The sequence below is a fragment of the Sciurus carolinensis genome, chromosome 9 (genome assembly GCF_902686445.1).
Source record: "Sciurus carolinensis chromosome 9, mSciCar1.2, whole genome shotgun sequence".
NCBI classification, from domain to species: Eukaryota; Metazoa; Chordata; class Mammalia; order Rodentia; family Sciuridae; genus Sciurus; species Sciurus carolinensis.
The window spans coordinates 135,437,712-135,460,330 of record NC_062221.1 but is presented as its reverse complement, the minus strand read 5'-3'; the positions used below and the strand labels follow the sequence as shown (position 1 = coordinate 135,460,330).

The 22,619-nt window shown below is 51.3% G+C and overlaps 1 long non-coding RNA gene across 1 annotated transcript; it reads right to left on the bottom strand.

The window, feature by feature from the left end:
* Positions 1-15,097: 15,097 nt before the first annotated feature.
* Positions 15,098-21,731, bottom strand: LOC124992339 (uncharacterized). Its single transcript, XR_007110105.1, has 3 exons — positions 21,607-21,731; positions 21,230-21,393; positions 15,098-15,314 (listed from the first exon to the last, which is right to left on the bottom strand). It is a non-coding gene; the product is annotated as an uncharacterized LOC124992339 (long non-coding RNA).
* Positions 21,732-22,619: the final 888 nt, after the last annotated feature.

Genomic DNA, 22,619 nt, shown 5'->3' with positions numbered 1-22,619 from the left:
CATGAAGCAAGCTCGGCCCATTGGAACCATATTCTCCAGCCACAATGCCTGCAAGTTAAAATAAATAGCCAGTAGGTCCTAGAAGATACCCACGCGATTGGAGCTTAAGCATCGATTGTGAATAGTCCATGGACAGGAGGATTAGAACGGGCATATTGGCTGGCAGGGCTGCCAGAACAAGGCCAAGATGCCGGGTGGCTGGAACCTCACACGTTTATTTTCTCGCAGTCCCAGATCCAGGAACCCATGGTTGGTTTCTTCTGAGGCAGGGCTCCTTGGTTTGCAGTGGTCTTCCCGTCTGTCTGTCTGTCTGTCTCACGCTCTCCTCCCTTCATGCAGACCCCAGTCTCATGGGACGAGGGCCCACCCTGAAGACTCTGTTTTAACTTGATCGCCTCTTTAAAGACCCTATCTTCAAACAGTCCTGTTCTGAGGAATGGGAGCCTTCAACATCTGAATCTGGGGACTAAACAGTTCCTGGGTCCTGACCTTAGCTTAGCAGGTTTCTTCCTCCTGTGAGAAACAGAAAATTCCATAATCCATTTTCAGAATATAGTATTTAGTCTTAATTGGGATGTGAGAGTCAGTTGTAGCCATTTTAACTATAGCCCTTCCCTTTGCCAGCCCCAATTTTCAAAGTAGCCAAGCGCATAGATTGCAGCCAAACTCCTCCTATTAGAGTGAGGGGCAGTGTGCCCGGCCATGTGTGCTTTGCTGGATTTTCTTGGGAGCGCACCCTTCTGCAGAAGTCAAGTTTGCCTTGCTGAGTTACCTCCGAGCACATCTGATTCCTTGTAGCACCAGGTATTTCTAACACTCTTGGAGAACTCTTCCTGGGACCCCAGTGCCATCTTGAATTAACCAAACCATTCTGAGACTACCAGACATAGAGGTCTTACGTGATGCTCCATCCAACAGTCCCACCTGAGCCACCAAGCGAAAGGACCAGGCTTCTAGGGTTAGACTGGCCCACGGCTGCTGCCTGGGGCACACGATCGTCCTTATTTCCGGTTTCTCCTGTGGCTGTCACCAAGATGAAAAGCACCATTGCTCAAAAAGCCAAATGCAGACCATGGCCAGTGACCTCCCGCCCAGGAGCACACTCGAGGGGGACGGGGACGTCTGTCCCTGCGGAATGTGCGCTCACACGTTCACAGCAGTGCAATTCACGAGAGCCAGAGCGAAGGGACAGGTGAAGGGATATCGTGCAGCCCATCCACGCAGCGGACCCCTGTTCAGCCAGAGAAAGGAGCGAAGCCCCGCCACCCCACCAGAGGGACCCTGAAAACATCACGCCAAGTGAAAGAAGCCAATCGCAAAAGACCGTCGATTCCGTTTGCGTGAACCTCCCGGAACAGGCACGTCCACTGAGGTAGAGCGGGGACACTGAGGCCGTCCCCAGGCCCGAAGGGCAGGAGGGTTGAGGGGCACCGCTTGAGGGACATGGGGAGATTTTCCGAGGGTGATGAGTAGGATTCACGCGGGGAATATGCTAAGCGCCACTGAAGTTTATATTTAAAACGGCTAATTGTACGTGAGCCGTACAATTGAGAAAATGATGAACGGAATCAGGGCACGAGGTAGAGAGGCCTCCTTTTACCCCACCGGCTGCAGGCTGGCCTGCTCCCTGCTGGTCTGTCCTATGCCCGCCGTGACCTGTCTGCTCTCTTGCTTTTAGAAACCCCACAAAAAACTATGTCATGTATTTTAAAATGCCCTCAATTCCCATCTTAAACATTTCCTAACGTAAAATAACTTGAGAAGATTAAAAAAATAACATTGCTTTAAAAATGAACTGGTGAAAGCAACTCATTTCATCCATTGTACATGCTCGAGAATTCTGAATTCTGGTGAAATGAGAAAAATCTAGCTCATGTTTTGTTCTTAAATGTAGGAATTCCCACAAATGCAAAGTTCAACCGTGAAGAAATTGAGGAATTCACAGTTTGCAGAACATTTCATGAGACACTTTTAATTTCATAGTTTTCCTTTCTCATCTAGACCTTGAGAAATGTTCACAAGTCCCTGAAGAAGTTCTGGGGTCCAAGCAGTAGCCCTCCTGCCTATGGTCAATCGCATGTATCCTGTGCTCCTTCAGCCTTTGTTCTGTTATTTACAAATTCCTTTACAAACTTCTTGGTGGGATTGTTTTTCCAATCGATATCCTATCGGTCTCCTAAAGAGCCATCTTCTCGCAGCCCTCATCATGGGCACTGATAGCAGATCCCCTAAATACATGACTTCCATCAGACTTCTTTGTACTACACCATTCATCTGGGCGAAGGGTCACCCTGTGGTTGCATCAGGAGGGGCCACACGAAGGACACGGCCATGCATCGCATGGCCAAAGAAGGATAATGGCATAAAGTGAAGGACAGCAGTCCAGGCACTGAGAAAACTCGGAAAGTGGCGTTTGGGGAAGGCTGTCTTAGAGGAGGTGGTATTTGTCACCAATACCAAAGGGCAGCCAGATAGGCTTTCAATGGGCAGAGTCAGGTTAGGGAGGCTGGTTTAATGCTGAGGTCCTGTCAACGTGGACGGGAAAAAGGTCATGTGAGGCCAAGGAGGGCTTTAAGTGTACTTGAAGGAGTTTGGGTTTTATTTGGATGAAGTTTCCGCAATCAGAGGATGAACCTGGCAGCAGGAGGGTGGAACACTGAGCAGGCTGGGAGGGAAGGTTGAGGTGGTCCAGGGGAGGGAACAAGGGGACGCAGACCACCAAGGTTTCAGCCCTGGTACTACGCATCGGCCGTCCATCCAGAAAGCACTCTGTGGTCTTTCACCCAGGTGCAGGAACTGCTGCCCTGCTGGGCCCCTGGGCACCAACACAGGCGAGGACCCTTTGATGGTGCTGATGGAGAGCTCGCCTAAAAGCCTTCCGAGCCTAAGACCGACTGCTGAACCGGCCGAATGTCCTCGGCCTCACATCTGAAGTCACCCGCATTCCTGTTTTAAGGCTGTTGGAACAAATGGCCACAAACACACATTTACACACCGGAGGTTAGACGTCCCAAGAGCCAGGTGTCGCAGGGCTCTGCGCCTTCCGGAGGCCCTCGAGAGGGTCTCCAGCTCTGCTTCTTCCAGCTTCTGCAGACCACCTGCACTCCTGGGCCCCTGAACCCTCCGCCATCTTCGAGGCCAGTGGTTTAACACCCCCCCTTCCTGTGACCTCCACCTCCATCATTGCCTCCTCTCCCAGGTGGCCCCTCTTACCTTATAAAGACGCTGTGAGGACAGGATCATCCAGGATCACCTCCCAACTCGGGGCCCTTTACTTAATCATGTCCGCAGTCCCTGGCCATGGAGGTGACATATTCACAGGCTTCACTCTTAGGACTTGATGGCCTCCCTACAGCATCCTCTGAGCCTCACCTCCTGTTTCTTCCTCTTGAGCCCCTTCTGCATTCCCCAGTCCTACTCCAGCCAAGCGGGGTGTCTCGGCGTCCTGCTCACCAGCACGCCTCCTGACCTTCAGAAGTTTCTCATAGTGCCCTGGTTCCTCTCTCGACTCCTCAAGTTCCCACCATCTGTCAGGACCCTGGAAGCCCCCCGAGCGGAGCTCATGTCTTCCTCTCGGGTCCCACCCATTCACTGCACCAAGAACCACCAACCTGCTCACATGTCTGTCTTCTCCCCGAGGGCAGAGCCTGAGTCTCACCTTCCTGCAGTGGAGGTGGGTGCCCAGTCAGGAGCTGCGGGGTGGAGTAAGGACATCTAACAGCAATGTGTGGCATGAGCGGGCCGGAGTGCGGGGCAGAGACACTACGTCAGGAACCACCTGCGTGAAGACACGTGGTGCCCTCAGCGTCAGCTAGTCCACTGCTTCCATGAACGGAATGACAGGAGTGAGCCACAGCCCAGCCAAGGGGCTTGGGTTGGAACACCACAAGAATCCCCAGGTCCCAAATTTTGAGTCACAGAATTACTCAGGGGCCCTGTGTCATTCATGCTTTTTCCTAGGAACAAGGAATCAATTATTCTTCAAATTTGATCTGGGCACAGTTGTACTTAGAGTCAGGGGATGAACTGAATCAACCCTTTTAACCCTAAGAATCCAATGTGAATATGGTGGCAAGTGAGCCTCACTGTACCCGGTTCTTGCTCTGTTTCTCTTTCTTTTCCCAACTGTGATTGATTTGGGGACTGATTTTGAATTTTACTTTTGGTTAGGAAAATGCCAGAAAACACATTACTTGAAGGCACCCTGGTTGGCAGCCTATCTGTAATTCCCAGAAATTAGAGGGTGAGTCAGAATAATAATTGCTAGCTGCTATAACAAATAATCTTCACATCTCAGCACTGCGTGATGCAACCCAGGCAGCTCTCTCAAGCTCTCAGGGCTAACTTACAGACCCTGTCTAATACTTTGAGAGGCCATCTTCAATACATGACCCTTGGGGTCATCACAGATAAGGAAGATGAAGAAGACAGTCTGTTGAGGATCAGTCAGGGAGCATTACAGACCAGTCTTTCAGTAGCTTCCATCACTTCTGCCCACATTCCATTGGCCAGAACCCAGGGAGAGACCAATGGAGCTTCAAGGGAGGCTGGGAAACGTAGTCTTCCTGGGCACCCAGAAGAGGACTCAAAACTGCCCATCTCTGCTACACCAGGTCTACAAACACCAAGCATCACCTGTGGACTCTTCTGAGTGTTTGATTAATGTGACGTTCACCCCAATGCTCACAGATATCTGTGTCCTAGTGATACAACAGAGACTGCTTTGTCAGCTTCTGATATTTGCCCAGTCTGTGCTCAGCGCTGAGTGGTGATTCTCCATCAGTGAAAATGCTCAGGTATGGGAAGAGTGTAACATGTGTCCTAAAGTGATTCATAATTAGGCCTTTATTTGATTTTACTTTTGGGTAGTGTTATAGGTTAGAGCCAAGATCTCCCCCAAAAGCTCATGTGTTCAGGACTTGGTCTCCAAGTCAGTGGTGTTCAGAATTGGGGCCTTTGAAAGTAGTTGGATCATGAGGACTCCAACCACATCAGTGGTTGCATACATTGGTGGATTCACAATTTAACAGGTGGTGGAAACTTAGAAGGTAGGGCCTACCTGGAGAAAGTAGTCACGGGGCATGTCCCAGTGCTATATTTTGCCCCTGGCCCATTTCTCTCTTCCCTGACCCCACACATACATGGAAACGTGTGTGTGTTTCCTAGTTGCCATGAGGTGAGCAGATTCCCTCCCACCATGATATTCTGCTTCACCAAGGCCCAGAAACAGGAACCAAATGACCATGGGCTGAAACCTCTGAAACCCTGAGCCCAAATATATCTTTTCTACTTGAAGTGGATTTTCTCAGGTATTTTGTCACAGTGATGGAAAGCCAACTAACACAGACAGCTTGAGAGAGAACCAAGTTCCAGATAATTTGGCTTTGTGAAAGATGACCGAAGAGCTGAGCTTTTCTACCTTAAATCTTGGCCAACCCATGTGTCCAGCTCTCCTCCCCTGTGCCTGCGTGGTGGAGCCTGGGATGCTCTGGCTGAGGCCTGGCAGGGTGGCCTCCTTTCCTGCTTCATCTCAGCACAGGCACCCCCAGCTTAGTCTGTCACATCCTCACAGGTGATGTCAGCGTAAGCTTAGCCCAAAGGCCAGGAAGGTCTTTGCTGTGACCTTTCAAAGGGACAGGAGGACCTGCTTTGTCAGGGTGAGTGGAAATTTTTTACCATATGAAGGATGGTGTGATCAAAATCTGCACTGGCCTTCTGTCCTGATTCCTGTGAGGTCCAGTCCTTCCTGAATCTCTTGCATTCCGCTTGTGTGCAAATGCTCCTGGCACAGCCTGGAACACCACGCAATGTGAATTTCTATTTCTGAAGGGCCTTTTCCCCTGGTTTAGGCCCTCTCGACACTCCCTCTGAGAATGCTCTTCCCCAGAAATACAGATTCCTTTGCTGTCTTTCTGGTTTCAAGTCGTTGCTTTGAGAAAATGAGTTGCAGGCTGGCCTCAGAGTCCACACCGAACCTTGCTGGCTTCTGGTTCCTTCTCTAACTGACGTCAGCCTAGCTGACCCCCAGATTCCACTGGCTTATTTCCCAATGCCTTCACTCAGTACTCCCTGAAATCATATTCTGAGGACGTCTGAGCAGAAAGTCTTCACATAACTCCATGAATGCCCTGAGAACACAAGAGCCCCGGAACATCTCGTGGCCCGGGCCTCCCAGGTGACATTGGGTAGGTGGGTGGACGCCCCTTGGCTGTGCTGCGCTCACACCTGTGCTGGTGGTGCTGCGGGCCTTTTTATTGGGGAGCAGAATGTTCTGTCTTCCACCCTCACTGTCCTGGCCCAGTGAAGATTCACCTACTGGGAAAGCTAAGAAAGCCAAGATGTCTTTGAACTTCACTCTTTTATGTGTTTTCTTAGCATTTTGGTCTGGGACATCTGTCTTTGCTTAAAAGCACATCTATTTATATCAACAACCGTTTACATTGAGTCCTTGGAGACCAATTCATGCAGATGTTGCCTGTTGTGGTATTTTGTCAGATTCACTTTGAAAAAATGTGGAATTCATTGCTACCCTGCTCCCTCCCCAATAAAGTTTAATCCCAGAAATTTGCAAACCTTACATTTCTGTGTACACAAAATACATCCTCTGAGCTTCTCATAACATGTGACCCACATATTATTGTGATGGACAGACCGATGAATCATGCTCTTGTTACGAGGGCTGGAATACCGTAGTCTGGAGGGAGCCGATTTGCTTAGAGGGTTGGTAATGGGCTTACTCATTCCAGTGGAGACCAGCATGTGACCTGCACCAGCACCGCCATGTTTAATTTATACAACCGCTGCCTCGGCTAGAGCAATGCGCAAGGGCAGATTGGAAGCACTTGGGGAAGGTGGGTGGCATCATGCAGCTGAGCAGCAAGCAGGCGTCAGAATGGATGGCCAGTCTCAGGGTGGGGGCAGCAGAGTGGGAAACCAGACTCCATTTGGATCTGGACTGGCTCAGGCCCTGTGCGTTCTGCACAAGACTCTGACAGACGCCTGTTATGTGTCTGCCCGTTCGATTCTTCTCTTTGCCTTCTCTTCATCTTCCTCTCTGCCCATCACTGGTGGCACCCAGAGAGCTAACCCTTTTTAACTTGTGTTTATCTTGTGTTCATGCCCAAGGAGAGTCCGCTGATGGAATACAGGGTATGAAGCCGTTTTCTGCCTTACTCAGTGACAGGACAAGTCAGGGCAGGCACCACAGAACTCTTTTCTTAGAGCATCATTTGTAATAAAGAAAGTCCACTTAAAGTGATTTACTTCAAACAGGGAGCATGACTCCACAGAACCAGGAAGAGTGGCGGAACGGAATGTGTCACGAGAACTTCATCTTGCAAAATGCAATGTAAAATGGTGAAGATAAGAGGTGGGAGTTTTCTTGGTGACTTTCAGGCCGTAATTGTGACATCGCCTCCCTGGTGCTCTGCACAGTTCCAGTGGCTTCCCAGTGACTTTATGAAACCCACTTATCCTTGGCAAGAGCAGAAGCTTTGCTTTGTTATGCGTTAATGTGATGGTCACCAACGCCAACCCAACAGGCTGCCAGCGAGGCTGGTTGTGAGGGGTTCGAGAGTCAGCAACTTCTTCAAGCGATCAAAGCACAAAAAAGTATTTAAGAACCATGCTTAAATACTCTCAAAATATTCTAACTTTAGGAGAAATGCTCAGATGAAAAAAAAATGACATATACTGGTATCTACCATGACTAGGAAACTTTGTCTCCGTTAATTCATATAAACTTCACAACACCCTAATCATTTAAGTATGAATGCCCTCTTTACAGATGTGGGACATGAGAGGCTCAGAGAGGTTAAATAACATGCCTGAAGTCACACAGTGGACACTGGAGGTGCTGAGGTCCATAACCAAATATTCCTGATCCCCAAACCTGTGGCCTTAATCTCTCTACATGTTTTGCCCAAATCTAGGTGATCAAATACCTAAAGGTCACATACGTCCATGGACACCAACCAGCTCATGGTTTTTCAATGTCCCAAACTCTGACCTCATCTAAGAAACCCTTTCCAATTCAGTTGAAAGTTAAGGCCAATGAGAGGGAGAGAGGGACCCAGTTGAGGCCACACCTGAAATGAGACTCCAGTTCAGTTCTACCTGCTGCCAATTCTCTGCCCGTCAGAGCAACTTAATCTGCCCATCGGAGCACCAGAGCACATGCGCAGCAGGAACAGCGCACTGAACATAATAGATGCCCTCCCTGGGGACGGCTGTCTCAATAGCTGATTCATTTTTCACCCTGGACTGGAATGAGGGGACGTCCACTCTGAGAAGGCACTGCAAGCATGTCACAGCCCCCACCCCTCAGCTCTGCAGTTGTGCTTGTGTGGCCCACGAAAGACCTTGGGAATTACTCCAAGTCCTCTGTAGGTGTTGAAGGTACAACCTGGATTACCAATGTGCAGGATGGGCAGGTGGAGGCCTGCAGGTGGACAGCTGAGTCACCGCTGTATTTGCATGGCAGCCCCTGATTGGCTGCTGGGTTGCCCCGCCCATGTGGAGTGTGTGGAAGGTGATGTTTTCCACCTGGAAACCTGGTCTCCACCAGCCGTTCAGCATTTGCCGGGGAAAGCAGAAGAAGCAGGTCATCCTCCAGCCCAGCTGTGCGCCTAGATCAGTGCAGGTCAGAGAGCCCTGCAGAGTCACCTCACCTCTCATGTAAATAAATAGCAGAACTGGAGGATCAGGTGGAGAGTTAGCTGGACAGGAATGTGCAGGTTGATGGGCCGCAAGTTCAAAGCACATTTCTAGCGAAGGGCTGAGGGACTTTGCACAGAAGGTGGGTAGTTTGTTTGTTTTCCCTCGGGATTGGCGCTTCCTAAATACTAAAATCACTTTGCCATGTGAGAAGACATCTGGGAATACAGATCCAAAAGAAAATCAAAACCAGTGCGTTTCAACCGGGAGCGTTATGGAAACAAGCCTTCGGTGAACTTGACAACCACTGAGAATTTGTCTTCTGAGGCTGGGGGAGGCTGGATCCCAAATGACTCTGCTTGAATAAACAACCTTCTCCCTCACAGTTATCAGAAAAAATGATTTATATGACACACTTAGGCTTGATATTGCAAATCCCCTCTTTGGTGAACTGAATTCCAAACCCTGTTAATCATTTGTGTAGGGTGTATATTTGGATGTGACGTAGCTACAATTAGGCATAATTAAAGCCACCCACTTAGAGCATGCTGAAAGACTAGCATTTAAAAATAGGAGCTGAGTAATTAGGGTCATTAATAGGAACTGATTGTTTAGTTTGTGATAGCTCAAAATTAATAGGTATCAGCAGTTTTCTTGTTTCTGATGAAAACACACAGGTCAGAGCCCAGCTTCCTTAGAGGGACCCCTCCACACCCCTCTGGTGGCTCTTGTTCCTCCTTTCCCTCTTATTTGATGGTGGCTGGTCCAGAGCATTGGCTTGTGGGTGTTGGAGGAAAACCTCCACCCTGGCAGAGCAAGGCAGGCGGGCTCAGCACCCGTCCCTTGCAGGGACCCTCGTGCCCTGCCTGAACATAGTAGGCAGTGGCCCTCCTGCAGCTAATTCTTCGTCATCTCTAGTCCTGTGGTTACTGGAGGGATTTTTCTGAGGCCACAGTGCATCTATTGATGCAATTCCTGGCTCACCCACAGCCTATTACTACCTGCCCTTAAATAAACAGTTTGTGTACACAGGCTACCACGGTTTGGGATGCTTCGCATGCTTCTGCCTTCCTGGTGGGCTTCAGTGGCACCCAGTGACACACGCATGGGGACAAGGGCAACATTCACAGCAGGCAGACGGCTGCCCTTGGCAACGAAGCCACCTCAGGAGTGGGAATCCCGATCTGGTGCCAGCTGGAGAAGCGGGTGGGCTGGGAGCGGGTGGGAAAGTGAGAGGCTGGATTCTGGAATGCTCAGAGGCTAATACGCGTTGGCCAATTAGGAACCAGTGGAAAAAAGAAGATTTTTCTGGCCATGATTTTTTTTCTTAGACTTGCGATGGATTTTATTCACAAAAATCTGGAGTGCGTATGTGTCTTATTAGGCAACTAACCACATGAGAGGCTAAGCTCCTACTCCTTCATTTTATGTTAGTTTTTGTAGTGCTAGGGATCAAATCCAGGACCTATGTGCTAGGCAAGTGCTCTACCACTGAGCTACACCCCCAGCCCTTCCTTCCCGTCATGATGGGAATCATTTTAGGCTTGCTGTCCAGGCTCAGAAGGTCATTGTCCAGTTAAGAGCTGGTCTGCTCTGAAGTATGAGATGGTGCCTGGTTTAGCCGTGTGGGTCCTAGCGCCACCCCCTGCGGTGAGACAGAGGTCGTCTCTTACCTCTCTAGAAGGGCTGTGATGTTCAGGGAGCTACAGTTTCACCTAACATCGTAGTTTCACATGTGGAATTAATTTCATTCAGAATTTTCCCTGTGGCTGTTTCCAGGAAGAGTTAAAGTGGTTCAAGTTAGGTGGCGATTCACAAGAAAAGGATGCGATCTGTAAGTGGATCGAATGGGGTTTGCACCTGGTATAGCCAGGCGATCCCTCTGGGAGCAATGCGGCCTGGGTTTCAGCCTCCATGTCACTGACGTACGGGTGTCACGGACATTCTTCATCGTGGGAACTGCCCTGTGCTGAGCAGGACAATTGGCAGCATTCAGCCTCCACCCACTCACTCCAGTGGCGTCCCCTCCCACCCCCACCGCCAGTGCGACCATCGAAGATGTTTCCAGACATTGTGAAATGTTCCCTGGGGATTGGGGGCTCATTCAACCCCAGCGAAGAATCTCTACTGCAACCTGATCCGTCCGGGTGGGGGAATTAGTTTTACCCTTCTCAAAGTCTCATTTGTTCTTTTCTTGGGGTGTGCCAGGAATCACTGAATTCCAAGATTATTTACACTCTGCAAGAAGTCTTTTTTAATCACTGTTTTTTCATGTTTTGGGTTTTCTTTCTGATTTAAGTCCCCAAATTTTAAGAGTTAGGAGTTCAATTGCAGATGAGCTATTCTCTCATACTCTGCAAATTAGGTCCAACTTCAACTGACTCAGATAAGACTACAAAATTTCTACCAGTTCTTCAATGCTTTTCTGCACTGACAATTTCTAATTATCCATAACTATTGATTCTCAACAAGGCTACTTTCTCCCAGCCGCAGAAGAAACACTGCCCACATTTATAGTGACGAACCTTACCTTTAAAATCAGCTGATGGTTTGAGATCCTTTTTAAGATCATCTGCTCTCCAGCCCTCGTGGTGTGTCAAATTAATGCGCTGCAGATTGCATGGTGGAAACAGGTGGTGTGTCCCCAGGCACACTGGAGTAGATAATCACCTCTCTGTCCTGTAGAGCTACTCTGAGATTACTTTACACCAAAGGACTCTCTGAGATAAATCTGCGCCTCTGATGTGGAAAGATATCCATAATGCTCTGAATGAAAAAGTGGGGTGTCAGACGCTGTGATTTGAAATAAGATGAAACTAAATGAAATGGTATCAGAGCACGTTTGCAGGGCCACGAGGACCCCACGGCTAAGGATGCTCCTGCCACGTGTCAAAACGGTTCTTTCTGGAGCGTGGATGGAGAGGACGGGAGGGCCGCGGGGCGCGAGGCTGTTGCACCTCTCTTTCTACTTTACAGGCTCTACGTAATTTTAATTTTTCAAGCAGCATGTACTCTCCTCCCTTCTCTTTTGTCAATCGCTATGATGCTGTTTTCAGTTTCTGTTTGATTAGGAGTGTCACTTCTTGCCTGTACAATTGCACTTAGGGCCACCATGGCCCTGTCCACTGGATGCGTCCAACATCCTTCCGTGTGGCAGCAGGGGCAGCAAGCAGGGCAGGACCAGCAAGGCCTTCCCTGGCTCCTTCCAGCCCTGCACTGGCTGCAGGTCGAGGCAGAGAAGGGCTGGCAGGCGGACGTTAGCCAGCGGGGCTGTGCGCACTGACCAGGAGTGAACCTGGATGCTCAGTGGACTGGGCCTAAGATTGTTACTCATGGTAGCAGGAGTTGAACTAAGGACAAGAAAAACAAACCGTGGCAGGGTGGCCGCAAAACCTAAGTGCTGCCCCGTGAAGGCTGTGTCCGCCTCCTAAGGCCCTGGGACACAGCACCACACGCTGGGCAGCTTAGAAGAACAGAAAGGGACCGTCTCACAGTTCTGCAGACCAGCGGTCCAAGATCCAGGTGTGTGCAGGCCGCACTCCCTCCAGAGGCCCCACCAGAGGGTCCTTCCTGCCTCCTTGTGCCGGGCTCCAGCCCTGGACCCTCCCTGGCCTCTACGCACGTTGCTCTGCTTCTGCCTTCGTCACTGCATGGCATCTTCTCCCCGTGTGTCTCTTTCCTTCTGTCCCTATCAGGACACCAATTGCTTTGGATTAGGGACCAGTAAGGCTTCATCTTTACTAATCTCATCTGCCAGGACTTTATTTCCAAATAAGATCACATTTGGAGGTAGCAGAGTTAGGGCTCCAACATGCATGTGGGGGACACACTTTGACCACCCATCACATCGCCCTCTGCAGGCTCTGCAGGCTGTGTGCAGAGGAACCCCGATGAGCAGGCTGGGGATGGAGCTGAGACCCTTCCCAAGGTTTCCCCTCGAAGGCCTAGTGCTGGCTTCTGCCCGGCCCCTTCCTCACGGCCCCTCCAGGTGCCCGAGCCATCTTGCCCACACTTCTCTCTCCCTAATCTGCTGCTCCCCAGCCCTGTACCTTGGACCCAGCCCTTGGCTTTTTGGAGAACAAAAGGAACGTGAGGGTGTTGGTCTAGAAGGTGCCCCAGGTCCCGACAGGGCACACCTGCCATGATGCCTGGTCTGGCAACCTCTGCTCCCCACCCACTGTCTCCGGCAGCTGTTGGCTGAGTTGCTCTGGACAGGGCGTGGCAGCCAAGGGACACTGAGAGTTTAATATGACACGAGCCAGCGAGTCCTCGAGAGCCCCAGTCCTCGAGAGCCACAGTCCTCGAGGGCCACAGTCCTCGAGGGCCACGGTCCTTGAGAGTCACAGAATCCTCGAGAGCCACAGTCCTCGAGAGCCACAGTCCTCGAGAGTCACAGTCCTCGAGGGCCACAGTCCTCGAGGGCCACAGTCCTTGAGAGTCACAGAATCCTCGAGAGCCACAGTCCTCGAGTGCACTCTTCGGAGTTCAACGACTGTGGTGCCTGTTGCCCCCACTGCTGTGGAGCTGACCCTAGTGGGGGACGTGCCCATGGATGGCCCTGGGCAGGCATCTACCACCTCTGAGCTGTCACCTGGCCCATTTCCTCTTCTCTGAGGGGCAGCATTGGCTGGGCACAGCTTCCCCTGGGCCCTCAGGGTGGCCCTGGTCATCCACAGACCTCCTTTCCCCACACCTCCACCTCCTGAACCCCGATGTCCAGTGTCATCAGCAGGACCTTGTCACAGAGCCACGGTCAGTGCTGACCTGGGTTAGCTCTGCTGTAGATGCCTGGGCTCTGCAGCCAGGTGTGTAGAGGCCCTGCCCTTTGTGGGCCCGTGTGGAGATGTCCCTGAGTCTTTCTGAGTTTCAGTTTCCTCACGGTGCCTCAGAGGGACCTGCGGCCTCCACTGCAGGGGATCCTAAAGCTCCCCGGTAAACAAGGCAACACCTCTCTTCCATAAAGAACGACGTGTGTCATTTGGAAACTCCAGAGGGTGAAGGGCAACAGGACAACAGCAATCCAGGGGCTGGAGCGCCCGTGGACGGCGGCGCTGGGCTCTGCTGACTGGAGAAAGCCCAGCCCCGTCCCAGGAGTGTGGACAGTCCCGAGTGCTAACATTCAGCGCTCAGACCTGAGCGAGTGGGCGTGCAGGGCCTAGCTGAGCGGGGCAGGGCTGTCTGAGAGGCAGCTGGATCCCTGGGCGACCCACCCACCCTGCCCAGACCTGGACACTGGTTCTCTGGAGAAGTCGCACCGAGGCTGCGGGCACGGAGGAGCGGAGGAGCTGTCCTTGCAGCTGCAGGGAGACTGTGAAGAACAGGGGACAAATGCACACAGCAGAGCTGAGAGTGCCCCACTCCCTAGGTGGTAGCTAGCCACTCGCTCTCCAGGCAGCAGGCCAGAAGCATCTTCTCTGGCCTCCGACCTGGGGCTCCTGATGGACAGGTCCCTAGGCTGGCCCCATGCAAACGTGTAGACTTCAATCCACTTTTTAATTTTCCCAGATTCAAAACGAGCCGACAACCAAGGTAGAGCCGACTGCCTGCCAAGCACTGGAAGTGAGGACTGGGAAAGATAAAAACAGGTTGCACGCTTTTAAACGCCCTGCCTGCCGATAGGCACATGAAAAGATGCTCCACGGTCATCGTTAGCCACCAGGAAAGTGCAGCCTGAATTCACAGTTGCTCAAAGCACCATCCACAGCGGCCGAGAGGCAGAGACAACCAAGTGTCCGCCCATGGGGAACGGATGGACTGAATTTGATCTGTCCACACGCGGGGTTCTTCTCAGTCTTCAGAAGGAAGGAAATTCCAGCCCAGAGTGTGGCATAGATGAGCCCTAGAGACATCACGCTGAGGGAAACCGGCAGACACCAGAGGACAGGGATGGAGGGCTCCTCTCACGTGAGGCCCCTGGGTGGTCAAACCCCAGGTACAGAAGGCAGAGCTCAGGGTGCAGGGGCTGGGAAGGAGAGGAGGGGAGCTGGTGTTCACGGGGACCAGGTTTCAGGTGGGGGATGAGGATGGTCTGGGCATGGACAGTGGTAATGGCTGCCCAACGGTGGGAATGTGCCTAATGGCACTGGATCCCGTGCCTGAGAATGGGTAAGGTGGTGAACTTGTTTGTGTATGTTATACCATAATAAAAAGACACACCGGGCTGCTCCTTGGCACCCATTAAGATGGCTACAGTGAAAAAGACAGATAGGAACAAGTGTCAGCAAGGATGCGGGGAAAACAGACCCTCCCATGTGGTGGGAGGAGGGAGGACCAAAACGGCACAGCTGCTTTGGACGACAGCTGGGCAGGTCCCGAAACAGCTAAACAGAGGGTCGTCACAACCCGGCCACTCCACTTCAGGGCATGTCCCCAAGACCGCTGAAAACACATCCGAGCAAAGACTCGTACGTGGAAGTTCCAAGTAGCTTTATTCATAGCAGCTGAAAGGTAGGAACAACCCAGCCGCCCATCCACCGAGGGACGGGCAAGTAGAACGTGGCCTATCCACGCTGGCCACGCTCTCTGCACTTCAAGAGGGTGGAGTGCTGACAGGCGACATGACGTGGATGAACCTGGATATCGTGATGCTAGTGAGAGCAGATGTGAAAGGCCAGATGGCGTAGGGTTCCGTCTGTGTGAAATGTGCAGAATAGGCGGACCTGTGGAGACAGAGAAGTGGTCCTGGTGGCCAGGGGCTGGGCGGAGGGGTGCAGAATGACTGCTCTCCCTTTGAGGCGATGAAAATGGTCTGCGATGGATAATGATCATGGTGGCACCAACTGAATACACCAAGGCCGGATTTATGTGGATTATTTCTCAACTTAGAAAAGAAACCAAAACCTGGAGGAAGCAGAGCGTGCTCACTATTAGTAGCAGGCAGATGGGAAGATTTCTCATCTGTGTACCAAGAATGGGAGACTACAGAAAAAGCAGCACTCCAAAAACAACAAGGACATCCGAAGGAGCATGATCCGCGATACCGAAGACCTAAAGCAAGGCTGGGGGTACGCCGGAAACTGTCAGAGAGCAGACACAGTTGCCTAGAGAAGAGACGAGAGGCCCGGGCAGGGGAGCAGCTTCCAGGTGATGGTTTCCAGGAGGGGAGAGCAGAGAGGAGAGACTCTGAAACACATTTCGAGAGACTCGTCCGGAGCTACAGGACCCCAGCTTGCAGGTCGGAGGGACCCAGCACAATGGATAAAAATAGACCCAGAGAAGGCACTTCGTTGTGCAATTTCAGAACAATGGGGGCAAAAGAAGGTCTTAAAAGCCTCCGGGGAGAAGCAGAAAAGGCTCCATGTAAACCACCTTCCTGGCAGCGGCTGCGGCTCCCCCGACGGGTGCTGCCTGAACTGAGAGAATGTCCCGCTGGAATTCTAGACTGAAGGAATAGCCCATCATGGCCAAGGTATCATCAGAGATTTGGGATCCCCGGTTAGAAGTGACAGAGTGGATGCTAATGCTGCAAGGAGGACTGCTCTCGGAAACAGCCCCAAGGAAAAGAGGCAGAAATGTAACGAGATCAGCAGCCCGTGGAACGCAGAGGCAGTGCTGGGAAGCATTTTGCAGATGGACTGCCCTGGAGAGGAGAGGAGAGGAGGAGGAAGAGGATGGAAGGAGGGCCGGGGCGGAGAGGGAGCAGGTGGCCTCGCACCTTCCACTGAGATCATCTCGGATATGAGTTCAGCTTTGCAGAATCTGAGGGCTCCACTCAAGTAGCAGGAGCCTGGCTGTGCCCTCAGAACCCCTGCTGGGTATGAGTCTGCTGGACCCCCATGGCGAAGCACTGCAGACTGAGCTCTAACAACAGACGGGGGCACGCGCACGTGCATGTGTATGTGTGTGTGTGTGTGTGTGTGTGTGTGTGTGAGAGAGAGAGAGAGAGAGAGAGAGAGAGAGAGAGAGAGATGGGGGATTGAACCCAGGGGTGCTCTACAACTGAACTCCCCCAGGACTTTTTATTTGGAGACAGAGCTCACTAAGTTGCTGAGGCTGACCTCAAGCTTGCGGTCCTCCTGCCTTAGCCTCCCTAGTAGCTAGGGTCACAGGTGTGTGCAGGGCTGGTCCCTCCTTCACAAGCAGGTACTGTCCCTTCCCTGCATGCCCATGTGGTCTCCCCCAGGGTGTGTCTGTGTCCTGGCCTCCTCTTCTTATGAGGACAAATGGGATCAGGGCCCCACCCTTACCACCTCATGTTACCTTCATCACCTCTTCAAAGGTCCTCTCTCCACATTCTGAGGTACTGGAGGTGGGTCTCAAAGGTGATTTGGGTGGGGGGACACCTGCAGCCCACGACAGCTGGCTGGACGACTTGTCAGGGGTCTCATCATCTCCTGCGCACAGACTGATCCCTCAGAAGCTGTTGAGGATCAGGCTGGAGCCCACTGGACCACCCAGCCTTCCTCCCAGGCCTCTGTTTTAAGCCTTGTTTGATGTTATTAAAGTAGTTCCTTCTAGAACCATCGCCTGCTTTCCAGCAGGAAGCACATTGGCAGGTTTGTCTCAGAATGCCTCTCCAGGAACACCGTGGCTTATTTCCACCTGGTGGGCCGAGTCTCTGAGACAGGCATAGTTTGTCCTGGGTTTGAGGAAGTCTGGCTGGGGTCCATTCACTTGAACACAGGTCAGGAAAGATGCAAACCCTGCGATTCCTTCTCCTCAAACCCTTCCTAAAATGCCTCCCAGCAGAGGAAAATGGGCTCTTTAAGACAAGCAGAAGCACACACACACGTCTGAGGTTTTTGGCAAGTTTGAAACAAAGGCTGCTATTTTTATTTTTGCCGAGCTTGGCGTTTGGTCGTGGGATGGTGCAGAGAGCCCCTTTCCTTAGACAGGGGAGGCCCTGCCCTGCCGGGGCTCCAGGGCCTGGCGGGGAGCAGTGTCTAATGAGTTACTGGAGAGTCAGAGCTTCTGTGGGACTGTGTGGGAGGACCAGCCGCCCTCTGATGAGAAACTGTGTCAAAGTTTGTTGGCACAGCTGATGGGTCTATGTTCACATGCAAACTTGAAACCGGACCAAGCCTGGGGGCGGGCGGCGGGTGAAACTCTCAGGCTCAGCCTCAAATGTCATTTTGCAGAAGAGCATCCAGCAAATATTAGATAAGCATGAACCGCTGTTAGGAAAGTCCCAGAAACCATTGATTGTGTAGACAGACACTGCTTCAGACCAGGAGGGGCTTCCAGAAAATTTGAGAAACTTCCGGAAATTGCTGGTTGGCTACATAAGTGATGGAGACATCCTGAAAAGAATTTTCTTTGCTTGAATGAAACTGTGTTAGTCATGCATCTTATGTTGGGCCTTGTGGGTGCATAAAGGTGAGACAACATTCTCAGTGTTGTCGGGTAGGAGGAGGGATGTACGCAGGCGAGTGGACATCTTCAGGAAGCAAGGACAGCAGTGATGGCTCTTTAGATGACGATGCAAGGCAGGTGGATGTGTGAGCCTGCCCAGTGTCCTTCTCCCCACTCTTCTTCCCCTTTCCTGGCCAAGCTTCTCCCCTTACCCTGCTTCTTCCTTCTTCCCGGCACGTCGACATTATGTCACGTCTACTTGTTCACTGTGGCAGTGAACCCCACTGACAGTGAATTCCACCCCGGAATGGACTTTCCTTTATTCCCAGCACTTGGAACTCTGCCCAGCACATACTGGGCCTACAAATGTGCTGTGTGAACAATACTAAGTAGGGATGTGAACAGGAGGCCAAACCCCACAAAACAGGGGCAAGAGTCTGGGGAGTCCCACAGCTCCAAGGCAGCGGGGACTCGGAGACTGGTTCCTCCATACCGTGAAGCCTCTGGGCAGAAAGAACCCCCCAAACCATGCAGATCTTGTTCCACACAAGGAGAGGTAAAATATTGTCGTACCCAGGAGCGTTTCCCAGCTCTGTCCTGGAGAGGGGACCCAGCACACAGAGCGCACCAGACACCGGGCTCCGCAAAGAAGAAACATCTGTAGCCCCAGGGAACTCGTCTCAAAGCCCTGAGGCCTGTCGTCTCTGGCACACAAGAGAAGCAGGCCTGTTAGAGTTTCTGATACAGTGGAACCTGGACAGTAGGAGCTCACTGCCGCAGAGATGTGAGGGGCAGCCTCCTTGTCCCCTCCCCACTCCACTGACTCCAGCTCTTCCCAGTGGAATCACAACATGGGCAACGCTATGGGCCAGCTTTTCAAATAAGCCAAAATGATTACAGATTTCACAGGAGCCAGAACTCAGAAAAATTGTGAGATAGAAATCTGTCATTTTTGAAAGAATATCAACAATCCTAGGCAAGTTTTTTTTTTTTTTTTTTAAGCATCAGAGGAAATGCAGTTAGTAACTAGTTTATGAGAATATTTGGTCTTGTCAACAATGAAGTGGAAAATTAAGGGAAAAAAAACAAAACAGCTTTATCTGTAAAATTCATAGTAACAATACTATTCCCCAACCCTGGCAAAGATACCATAGAAAAAATGGTGAAAAGAAAAGAAAGAGAACCAGGTATTAATGTTGGCTGTTTTATGATTGGCATTCCCTTGCTTGGTCTTGAAGAACTGCTTCATGCACACACACAGGGGATACCTGTGTGTATACCGTGCTGTATGGGAGCTGCAGGCGGGCTGTGGGAGGGCAAGGTGCCACCCACCCACACAGGTGAGCAGTGGGAACTTGCAAGAGCCTCCTGACAACCTCACCTGCTTTCAAAACATGCTTAGGATAGGGCTAAAACTGTGACTCGTTTCCGTGACTCATAGAACCTGCCATTCTTTTCTAGGCATTCTTGAAACTTGTGCTTCTTAAGTTTGTTCATGAACTTATCAGAACATTTGTGGAGAGGGAATGTTATCATGTAATTAGCAGGGGGTGAGCCTGTTGCTGACCCCAGCCACATGGAAGGCAGTAAGAAAGCCCCAGACACAACACAGGAGAGCAGAGACCAGATTCCAAGTAATGGAGATGCAGGGTTGGGGTCGGGGGCATATTCGAAGATCTTATTGAAAAGAACAAATGTTGATGAAAATCAAAGGATGAAGACTTAGTCACTGCAGAGAGGAGTGAGCCCTTGTATCAGCGGAGTGTAGAACTGACCTGCCCAGAGTCAAGAGTCCTGGAATGGACAAGCAAGCAAAGCCAGCAGCCCATATGGGCCAGGAGAATGTGGGGAAAGAAAAACAAAGCCAAAAAGGAAAGAAAAAGATTGCCCTATTTCCAAACCCCGAAAAAGAAGAATCTCCTTTGGGCCAACCTTGGACCACTGTGGCAATCCCTGGTGCCCTGCCTGTCAGAGACCATTCCTGCAATGTCACTTGTGATTTCCTGCAGAAAGTCTAAAAGGCTGGGAGGCTGGGGTCTGGAAGTAAGGTGCCCAGGGCTCATCAGGAGGGCAAGGGCAATATCAAAAACAAGAACAGAAGCTAAGACATGTCATATGGCTTCAGAGCCAGCCTTTAACAGAGGAGTTTAACAAAGTCAAAGGACAGTTCTTCAGAAAGACTCGTGACATTGATAAATCCATGGCGATGCAGATTAAGGGGGCGGGCGGGGGGAGAAAACCAATATAAATAACCAATATCAGGATTTAGAAGAGTGATCACACTACAGTATTTACAGTCGGGGATATAAAGGATATTATGGCTAACTTCATTCCTAGAAAAATACAACCTATCAAATAACATTTAAAAAAACAACAGATGAGCCCCTTAGCTGTTACAATAATGAAATCCAGGATTTAACACTGTCCCGTCCCCAGCAATCTCTGGAATCAGATGGCTTCAGTGGCACATCTAACAAGTATTTAAGGAAGGGCCATCACTAAACCAAGCGATTGTTCTATAGGGTAGAAAAAGAGGCGTCCCTAAGAGCACAAGCCTGACGTCACAGGGGTGAAGACAGAGAAGAAACCCAGGGGGAGTCCTGACAAGTACTGTAGCCAGCAACAGAGGGGCAGATGGCACCTCGGGACAGCACCTCAGGACCAGCTGGGTTACCCCAGCAGTGCAAGGCTGGAGAGGACTCGCTCTGTCTGGCGGGGACACAGACCCGAGGGAGTCCACTCCAGAGGACAGGTTTACTCTGGCTCATGACCCCAGAGGTCGCAGTCCAGGGTTGCCTGATCCTGTGGCCTTGTGCCCGTGGCAGCTCGTGACCTAGGGCAGGGGAGGCCTATCTCCCTCACAGGCTGGGAAGCAAAGAGAGACAGGAAGGGGAGGAATCCCAGCATCCCTTCAAGGGCAGGGCCAGTGACCCAACTTCCTCCAACCAGGCCCCACCCCTCAGGGCTCTACCACCTCCCCATTGAACCTAGGGAACAAGCCCCCAACACACAGGCCTTTTGGGGACATTCAAGATCCAAACTACAGCGACAGGCAAACAGTTGAAAAACCAGTCGTTGTAAATTTACCACATTAGCAGAATAAAGAAGAAAAACAATATGATCTTGTCGGTAGGTGCAGGGAAGCAATTTGCAAAACTCAACATTTGTGCATGAGAAAAAGCCTCATATACGGGAACAGACAGGAACTGCCTTGTTTGTCCCTGGATAACTAGAGAAAATGTACAACGGGTCCTCTTCAGTGGCGAAATGCCGAGAGCTTTACCTTGGAGACTGGCAGCTAGCCGAGGGAGGTGGTCTCCGCTGCACTGAAGGTCCTGCCGGGCAGCCATCAGAATCACAAAAGACGGGGGAGGCGGAGCAGACGTCCAACTGTCAGCATTCACCATGACCAGGTATGCAGAGAATGTACGTAGGGTGTGGAAGTTTCTACAAAGTTAAAATTTTAAAAAGTTAAAAAATAGGAAATTTGAAAGAAACTAGAATGCAGATAAATCATTCATAACAATAAGCAAGTTTAACAAAATTCCTTGATATGAGGTCTACACGCAAAACTCCAATGACCCAACAGAAAAAGGGGTGAGACTTGAAGGCACTTGCAGAATATTCAAATGGCCAGTAAATGTAGGGAAAGACGCTCACCCGCAAGCATATCCAGAAAAGTGCAAATCAGGGCGAATCGACAGGCTGAGCAAGTAGTGTCCACGTAGAGGATGGCTGCCGGGGAGGGCGCTGGACACTCGCCTCTGCACTTGGCTCTGGGAGCTGCAAAGAGGCGTGGTCCCACCTGCTGGAGCGGGCCAGGTGCCCTCCCGCTTAGGGACTGCACTCCCGGGGGAATCCAGCAGGAAGACAGGCCGTGGTCACCAAGAGACGTGCCCAGGATGTCACAGCCCATCGCTCAGAGCAGCTGTGGACGGGAGGCTGTCAGCGCCCGCCCGCCATGGACAGGACTCTCGGAGACATTCTCTTCACATGATAAAGTCCTGTTCCGCCACAGGTAGGGGGACACCAATGACTCCCACAGAAGCAGATGCTCAAAAAAATGTATGTAGCACCCCGTTAAGGGAGATTTTAGAGGACAATGAAATCTGCAATGTTCGGGGAGCCCAACCGAGGACGCGGCACCCAGGGAGGGCAGAGAGGGAGACGTGCTAGGCACCGAGCTTACCTTCCTGACTGCAGTTCTCCATCAGTGTGGAATATTTCACAATAAAAGTGCTTCAAAACAACAGAGCCCACGTTTTAAAACTGCAGCGCGACTTGAGTGCGAGGTTGGCGATGTTTAGGTGTCGATGGTGAGCAGTCAACGCTGGAGCAGTGTCTCGATGCCGGCGCACCTGCATGCTGCAGTTGGGTGGCCACGCTGATGCCGAGCAGGGGTCCTGGGTGAGAATGGAGGGAGACCCATCAACCATCCTGACGCTCATGTGCGGGCGGCACTTCTCCCCCTCTTCCTTTTTCCTTCCTTCCTGCCCATGAAGAGCAACAGAAGGCCAGTGATAGAAGGCTTCCACACATTTCAAAGTTTCCTGCTCATGTGAGACAGCAGGAAGCCGCAGAGGAGCCTGGTAGAGAACAGATTCTGAGCAGCAGGGCAACCACAAGGTCAAAGGCAAAAGACGCAGGTTCCACGGGTGGGAGAACCTCCCTGG